The sequence below is a fragment of the Muntiacus reevesi genome, chromosome 1, assembly GCF_963930625.1.
Source record: "Muntiacus reevesi chromosome 1, mMunRee1.1, whole genome shotgun sequence".
NCBI classification, from domain to species: Eukaryota; Metazoa; Chordata; class Mammalia; order Artiodactyla; family Cervidae; genus Muntiacus; species Muntiacus reevesi.
The window spans coordinates 14,771,600-14,779,751 of NC_089249.1; positions in this window are offsets into that span (position 1 = coordinate 14,771,600).

An 8,152-nucleotide genomic window follows, 5' to 3' on the forward strand; every position below is an offset into this window, starting at 1 on the left:
CATTAGTACGCTTTGTCTAGCTTTAAGGATGCCCTCCATCTCACCAATTTTCAGAAAAATATTTTAGTAAGTCAGCTTCTCAGGAGCACCTTTCTTTTTTTTTTTTTCCTAATAATTTATTTATTTTAATTGGAGGATAATTATAATATTGTGATGGTTTTTGCCACACATCAACATGAATTGGCCATAGGTGTACATGTATCCCCTCCATCCTGAATCCCTACCCCACTTCCCTCCCCACCCGATCCCTCTAGGTTGTCCCAGAGCCCCGGCTTTGGGTGCCAGGAGTCCCCTTCTGTAGGAAGGAGTCCAATAGCAATTTGGGGAATTAGAGGTCTAAGTGAGGTGATTTCCCCCCTCCTCCTTAAGAGTTTGATTCTCTTTGGGAAGAGGTCGCGGAGAGGCAGGAAACGCTGGACCCCATCCAAATACTTTGATGTCTGGTTTTCAAATTCTTGCGTTCTTAGCTGGCTTTGCAGACCGCCTCGTGGGCCTCAGAGGACAGCTCCTGCTCGCACTGATCACTTCCCCTGGGAGGCCCAGAAAGGCGGAAGACGGCAGAAGGAACCAATTGACTTCAAACAGCATACTTCCAGGTGGAGGCGAGAAGCCAGATGGAATTGGGAAGGAGGCAGTGTGACAGAGAGGAGAGTTTTTTTTTTAAATTTTTACTTTTTTAACTGACGGACATATAAATTTCTCATTGTGAGAAGAAAGGCTCAGTTAGGAGGCCGTCAGCCTCTGAAATGGTTACAACCTATAGAAACCAACTTAAGCCAGGTGTAAAAATGAATTTATTTGGAGGGATAATGGGGCATTTTGTAGAAGCCAAGGACAGGGAGTTCTCTCCAGGGACTAGAAACATGAGCTGGGAAGTGATGAGGTACAAGGTGCAAAGCATTAATAAAACTTAGTTGTTTATACAACTAGATACAACATGAGAAACGCTGGGCTGGAGGAAGCACAAGCTGGAATGAAGATTGCCAGGAGAAATATTAATAACCTCAGATATGCAGATGATACCACCCGTAAGGCAGAAAGTGAAGAAGAGCTAAAGAGCCTCTTGATGAAAGTGAAGGAGGAGAGTGAAAAAGTTGGCTTAAAGCTCAACATTCAGAAAACTATTATCATGGCATCCGGTCTCATCACTTTATGGCAAATGGGGAAACAGTGGAAACAGTGGCTGACTTTATTTTTCTGGGCTCCAAAATCACTGCAGATGGTGATTGTAGCCATGAAATTAAAAGACGCTTACTCCTTGGAAAGAAAGTTATGACCAATATAGACAGCATATTAAAAAGCAGAGACATTACTTTGCCAACAAAGGTCTGTCTAGTCAAGGCTATGATTTTTCCAGTGGTCATGTATGGGTGTGAGAGTTGGACTATAAAGAAAGCTGAGCACTGAAGAATTGATGCTTTTGAATTGTGGTGTTGGAGAAGACTCTTGAGAGTCCCTTGGACTGCAAGGAGAACCAACCAGTTCATCCTAAAGGAGATGAGTCCTGGGTGTTCATTGGAAGGACTGATGTTGAAGCTGGAACTCCAATACTTTGGCTAACTGATGCAAAGAGCTGACTCATTGGAAAAGACCCTGATGATGGGAGGGATTGGGGGCAGGAGGAGAAGAGGACGACAGAGGATGAGATGGTTGGAAGGCATCACCAACTCTATGGACTTGAGTTTGAGCAAGCTCTGGGAGTTGGTGAAGGACAGGGAAGCCTGGCATACTGCAATCCATGGGGTTGCAAAGAGTTGGACACGATTGAGCAGCTGAAATGTACTGAACTGAACTAATCCAGCAGAATTTCTGTCCTTATACAAAGCGGACATTTGGACACAGAGATGCACAGAGGGAAGGCAGTCATATGAGAAAGAGGAACCACCTGGGTGATGTACCTATAAGCCAAGGAATGCCAAAGAGTATCTGTGAACCAGGAAGAGGTGAGGTCCTTCCCCAAAAGGTTTTACAGGGAGCGTGGCCCTGCCAACACTTTGAATGTGGACTTCTAGCCACCAGGACTGTGAGACAATACATTTCTCCAGTTTGTGGTACTTTGTTATAGCAACCCTAGTAAGCTAATACAACGCCCGAACGTACCAAGCTGTTTTAATTATTATAGCTTTATAATATTTAAAAATACCTGGTCATGTTAATCCCAGGGATCTCATGTTTAAGATGCGGAAGGTTAGTTCTAATGTAAATGCTAAAGATTATAATCTAAAACACCATTTAAAAGTTACCTATTATCTAGAAAACTCATTGCAATATACTCTTGAAATGGGCACATTTTATGGCATGCTAGCTATCCCCCTATAAACTGACAAAAAAGAAGAGTAAGACTCAAATATATCATATCCTACCATGTAGCAAAGGGAGGGGGGGTCACCACCATTTTACTTTCTTAAAATTTTTATTTATTTATTTAATTTTGGCCGCACTGGGTCTTCTTTGTTGCATGTGGGTTCCTCTCTAATTGCAGTGAGTGGGACCTGTTCTGTAGTCGTGGTGAATAGCTTCTCATTGCAGGAGCTTTTCATGTTGCAGAGCATAGCCTCTAGGGTACTGGCCCAGTAATTGTGACCCATGGCCTAGTTGTCCTATGGTATGTGGAATCTTCCCGGACCAGGGATCGAACTCATGTCCCCTGCACCAGCAGGTGGATTCTTAACCACTGGACCACCAGGGAAATCCACCATTTTGCTTTTTAATGTATGTTGTGTGGTTTATGCAAACTCTGGACGAAAGCTCTGCATATATTTAAAATTCTGGTGAAAGTCTCCCTGACTGATGGGGCTGGAGTGTTATACTGATATTTAGAAACAATTTAGGCCAACAATCATCTACTTGCCTGAAATGGTGCTGGTGGATAAATTCTTATAACACATGTGCAGGTCATTCTCAAGTACAGACTGGGTGAGGTTCTGTTATAACTTTATAGATCAGCTGAGTAGTAATAGCATAACTTAAAATATGCTTAGTTGTGACCATCTAATGTCAGAGATCACTTCAGTATTTCAGTCTTTGCTGTAGTTCTGACTTTAGCAGGCAGAATGGTTTTAACAGAGCAGCGTGGGATTCACAAAATTGCCTTGCCTAGTGGAACAGCTCCAAAATCACTGCAGACAGTGACTGCAGCTATGAAATTAAAAGACACTTGCTCCTTGAAAGGAAACCTATGACAAACCTAGACAGCATATTAAAAAGTAAAGACATCACTTTGCTAATAAAGGTTTGTATAGTCAAAGGTAGCTCTTTCCAGTAGTCATGCACAGATGTGAGAGTTGGACCATAAAGAAGGTTGAACACTAAAGAATAGATGCTTTCAAATTGTGGTGCTGGAGAAGACTCTTGAGAGTCCCTTGGACTGCAAAGAGATCAAACCAGTTAATCCTAAAGGAAATCAACCCTGAATATTCGTTGGAAGGACTGATGCTGAAGCTGAAGCTCCAATACTTTGGCTACTTGATGTGAAGAGCTGACTCATTGGAAAAGACCCTGATGCTGGGAAAGATTGAAGGCGACAGGAGAAGAGGACAACAGAGGATGAGAGGGTTGGATGGCATCACTGAATCAATGGAGAGTTTGAGCACACTCTACGAGATGGTGAAGAACAGGGAAACCTGGAGTGCTGCAGTCCGTAGGGTTGCAAAGAGTTGGACATGACTTAGTGACTGAACAACAGCAACTGAAACAGCTAAAGCATCTTTAAAGTCACTGAAGGATTAATTGTGAACTGAACATTTGAAACAAAATAAACTAGTTCTGAAGTATTCTGCAACTATCTTACTGAACAGGAATTGAGATTTCTAGCAATTAAAAATGTTGTCATTGACTATTTCAAGATATATTTGAAAAGTGTTCTGGTTTTTCAAAACAAGGAAGAATCTAAATTTGCTGAAGACTTGTTTATCAAATCCCTCTGAAGACATATAGTAATTAAGGAATGTGACTAATTGTTGGTGTTAGTGATTCATTGTTACACCAAAAATCCTGACTATCTGTCAAACACTGGGTCTATTCCAGTACTGAGATTGGAAGGTGAGCCATGAAAGCTTTTACCTGTGTAGCTACTTATTTATGTAAATTAAGAGAGCTGTGGTAGCTATGGGTTGCATCTGCCTAGCACACTCTTCTTTCCCCTTGTTCTGCTAAGAGAAGCCCTCCTTCCTGTGGGAAACCCGTTCCTCATGGGTGGGAGGGGCTGACCTCAAAACTCTCTCTCCACCAAGATGGCAACATGACTCTAATCTGGTCAAAAAGTTCCCTACTTTCATTACCTATAGTCATCTCTCTGAGAAGAGCATGTGACCTAAGATGTCTGATCAGCATCTGGCCTGAAATTTTCTCCAGAACTTTAGGGAGAAAATTTTCCCTCTATGATTATGCATGTGTGCTAAATTCACTTCAATCATGTCTGACTCTTTGCAACCCTGTAGACTGTAACCCACCAGGCTTGTTTGTCCATGGGGTTCTCCAGGCAAGAATGCTGGATTGGGTTGCCATACCCTTCTCCAGGGGATTGTCCTGACCTAGGGATCAAACCCATGTCCCTTCTGTCTCCTGCATTGGCCGCCAAATTCTTTACCAACAGTTCCACCTGTATGATCACAGCTTGATGTAAGCCTATGATGTAAACCTACAGCTACTGAGGTCATCTTTCCTTCCAATACAGGGAGGCTCTCTAGGAATAAAGCCACTTTGAGGGAGAGCAGGGCTGAGAGATGGAGGAGGGGGAGCTGGAGAGGTTGCCAAGGCTGAAGCTGTTTAAGTCCTTGGCTCTTCTTATGGGAACTGATAAATTCTCCCTCTATTTTCCTTAACCTGAGTTGAGTTTCTCTCACGCAGAACGTAAAGATAACTGGTGAATTGTAATTATAGTGACTGGCAAATTGTCTACCTGTGAAAATCAAGCTCTTCTTGGAAATGTGCAACAGCAATAACAAAAATTAGATGCTGAAGCTAATACAGGAGTGGGCTCTCCTACTTGTTGACTAAATAAATCCTCATTTAATGTGGAGACGTGAACGCTCAGAGAGGCTGAGTGTCTTGCTCAAGATTGCATAGCTTACAAGTAGTGCAGCCAGTATAGGACTCCATATTCTTATTACTTTGCCTCCCAGGAGGCCTCCCTTGGGAGGGGGCTCAGGTGCTGGTCAGTCATTGGTGAAAGTCACGTGAATGGAAATAGCTTCTTTTAGCTTTGAGATCAAGGTATTTTCACTAATTGGGGGAAGGAATAGTGGGGAGGCTTTGGCTGTAGAGAGGAGATTCTTCTCGGCTGACCCATGGACGGTGATGTTCCTTTCCTGCCCTGTGCCTTCTCAGATGGCTTTTTAAATGATGCTCTTTTGACTAAGGATGTGTGGTTGAACATCAAGCTGTTGGAAGAGGTGTTTTGGTGACTTGAGGACATTTTAATGAACTTGGGTCCTTCCTCTTGAATTCAACAGGCTGTCCCCTGTTGAATTCTCCTGGACACCAGACATGTTTGCCTAAGTAGCTCTCTTTTGAGGGTTGGGAATATTATGTTGATTAGGATCAGCATTTTTGTCCCGCCCTGCCCTCAACATTTGGGCTTTTTTTAAAAAAAATTAGAACAGAGTGCAGGTTCTAATCTCCAACTGATCTCAAAGTCTCTTGTTTTAGGGGATTGTGATGGGCTTGACAGTTTTCTGTGCTAAAACGCTCTTGTGTCTTCCAATAAAAATAAGAATCATCCTTAGTGGTCACTCGGTTCAGGCCCTATGATCAGTGGTGTGTTTATATTATCTCATCGAAGCCATCACAAAGTTGTGTGGTGAGGACCACACTGTGCAGTCTAGGGGCGGCTGACGCTCTGACAGGTGCGATGATTTGTTCAAGGCCATGTGGTTAGTGTGTGGTGGGGGAGGAGGGGGAACTGACACCAGTCCAGTGAGATTCCAAAGCCGGTTTGCTTGGCACAGCAGCAGCAGGCCGCCCCTGCCATTCCAGGAAGCCTTTTGCCAGGATGGCATCTGGAAAGCAGGGCGACAGAGTGAAGGTCACCTGCTGGCCCAACTCCCCACCCAGATTGTTGGGACTTGTGGTTTAGCAGGTCACCCGATGCCAGGATGGCTTTCCCACCGGGAAGAACTTAAACACTGACCACTACACCCATGACTACAATGTCAACAACAAAGGTCGTTCAGCAAATGCTATCTTCCTCCAGGGAAGTCCATGTTGAGAAGGCCTGATGCACTGCATCGTCTTGGCGTGTGTATGTGTGCGTGTGTGTGTGTCTGGTTGTGAAGGTGCATAGATGAGGCCTAGACTCAGTATCCCAGCCACGTCTCCTCCCTCCCAGCCCTGCCCCCCACACTTTCAGGTACCCTCTTCCACCTGCGACGGTGCTCTGTATCCTGGGTACTCCAGCCACTCCCATCGGATGCTGCCAATACCTTCGCTCTCCACAGCACAGGTCTTTCTCTCTTAAAGCGTTGAGGGGGACCCCCTCATATCTGTGCCTCCTCTGAGCTCTTCTAGCAGCTACCCAACCTTTTGAGAGTGTGAACAGCCCTCTTCCCGAGCCAGGAAGGTGTGGTGCTCAGCAAGGAGCTAGGATGAGGCTGCCCATGGCTGCTCTCTTGGCTTGACTCCCTGCTCCCTGTGTGTCCTCAGGCATGTTGGTTAACCTCTTTGAACTTTTGCTTCCCCATCTTTGAAAGGAAGATCATGGTACCCTGTTGCTAGCAGGGAGGAGTAACTGAGATGATGTAAATAAACACCAGTAGATAGCATCATCTAGGAAAGAGAGGCTAAAATTTCCTGAATTCAAACATCTTAATTTCTTCATCATAACTTGAAGTCAGAGGGACTATGTTCCAGCAACTCTGGTTCCTTGGGTCTCTTGGTTTTCATAGGCTGTGAACAGGCTGGAGCCTGGGTGTTACCCAGGGAGGGCACACAGCCTGACAGTCAGAGAAATCAACAGTATGGCACTGGCTTTCGAGAAAAGATAGAACTGTATTGTGAGATGGACTGTCAAAGAGACAGGAGGCAAAGCTTACAAACCTATCTTTCTGATCCAGGGCCAAGGGCAAAATTTAAAGTGGTTGGGAAATTTCAAACGTGGAAGCTGATTAGCTCGTCTCCAGTCAACTGATTGGCTTGTCTCATAGTCAGTCCGTATTAGCTACCCTGGGCTGTGGGAGGCAAGATTTTCCTTATTGCAGCCCTCCTCACTTAGCAAAGAGCTCAGGGGCTGCATTTCTATTCTTTGAACTCCGTAGACTGAAGATTCTGGGTTCTGAGCCATTCTGGAGATCTGGGCTCCCAGTGTGGCATGTTTGCAGTCCTGGTCCTGTAAATAACTTAGGGTCAATTCACCTATTTAAGGAGGCCAGACCCATTTAAGCTGGTGAGTCTGCTTTTATGTTATGTGTATCTTACTTTTAATTTTAAAAGTTTTACTTTTCTTCAATTAAAAAAGCTTTTATTGGAGTACAGTTGCTTTACAAAATTGTGTTAGTTTCTACTGCATGGCAAAATGAATCAGCTCTACATATACATATATCTGCTCTTTTTAAAATTTCCTCCCCATTTTAGTTCACCACAGAACGTCGAGTAGAGGTCTCTGTGCTGTACAGTAGGTTCTCGTTAGTTATCTATTTTATGCATAGTATCAATAGTGTACATAAGTCAATCCCAATTTCCCAATTCATCCCACACTCCCCCTCTTCCGCCTTTGGTATCCATGCGTTTGTGCTCTATGTCTGTGTCTCTATTTCTGCTTTGTAAATAAGTTTGTCTATACCTGCTTTCTCAGATTCCACCTATCAAGCCGGTCAGTAATTTACATGCTATTTCACAGGTGTCTCTCTTTGATCTCCTCTTCTTTGTTCACAGGTTTCAGGATCTGTTCAGCAACAAGGACTTAGTATGCTCAACATCCCTTCATCCTCCTGTTAAGAACCCTGCCCTCCCCACTCAGCCCCCAGCTTCCGAAGCCCAGTATGTGATATCGACATGACCCCTCGTGGGGCCCCTGCATTGTGCGGGCGACATTGTCATCCTCCCATCAGTTTCACTTGTAGTGAGCCCAAGAGACAAAATCATGCCTGTGGAAGATTCTAGGGAACATCTCCTGCCCGCCTCCTTTAAAGTGGTGATCCTGGCTGAAAGAGGTTTT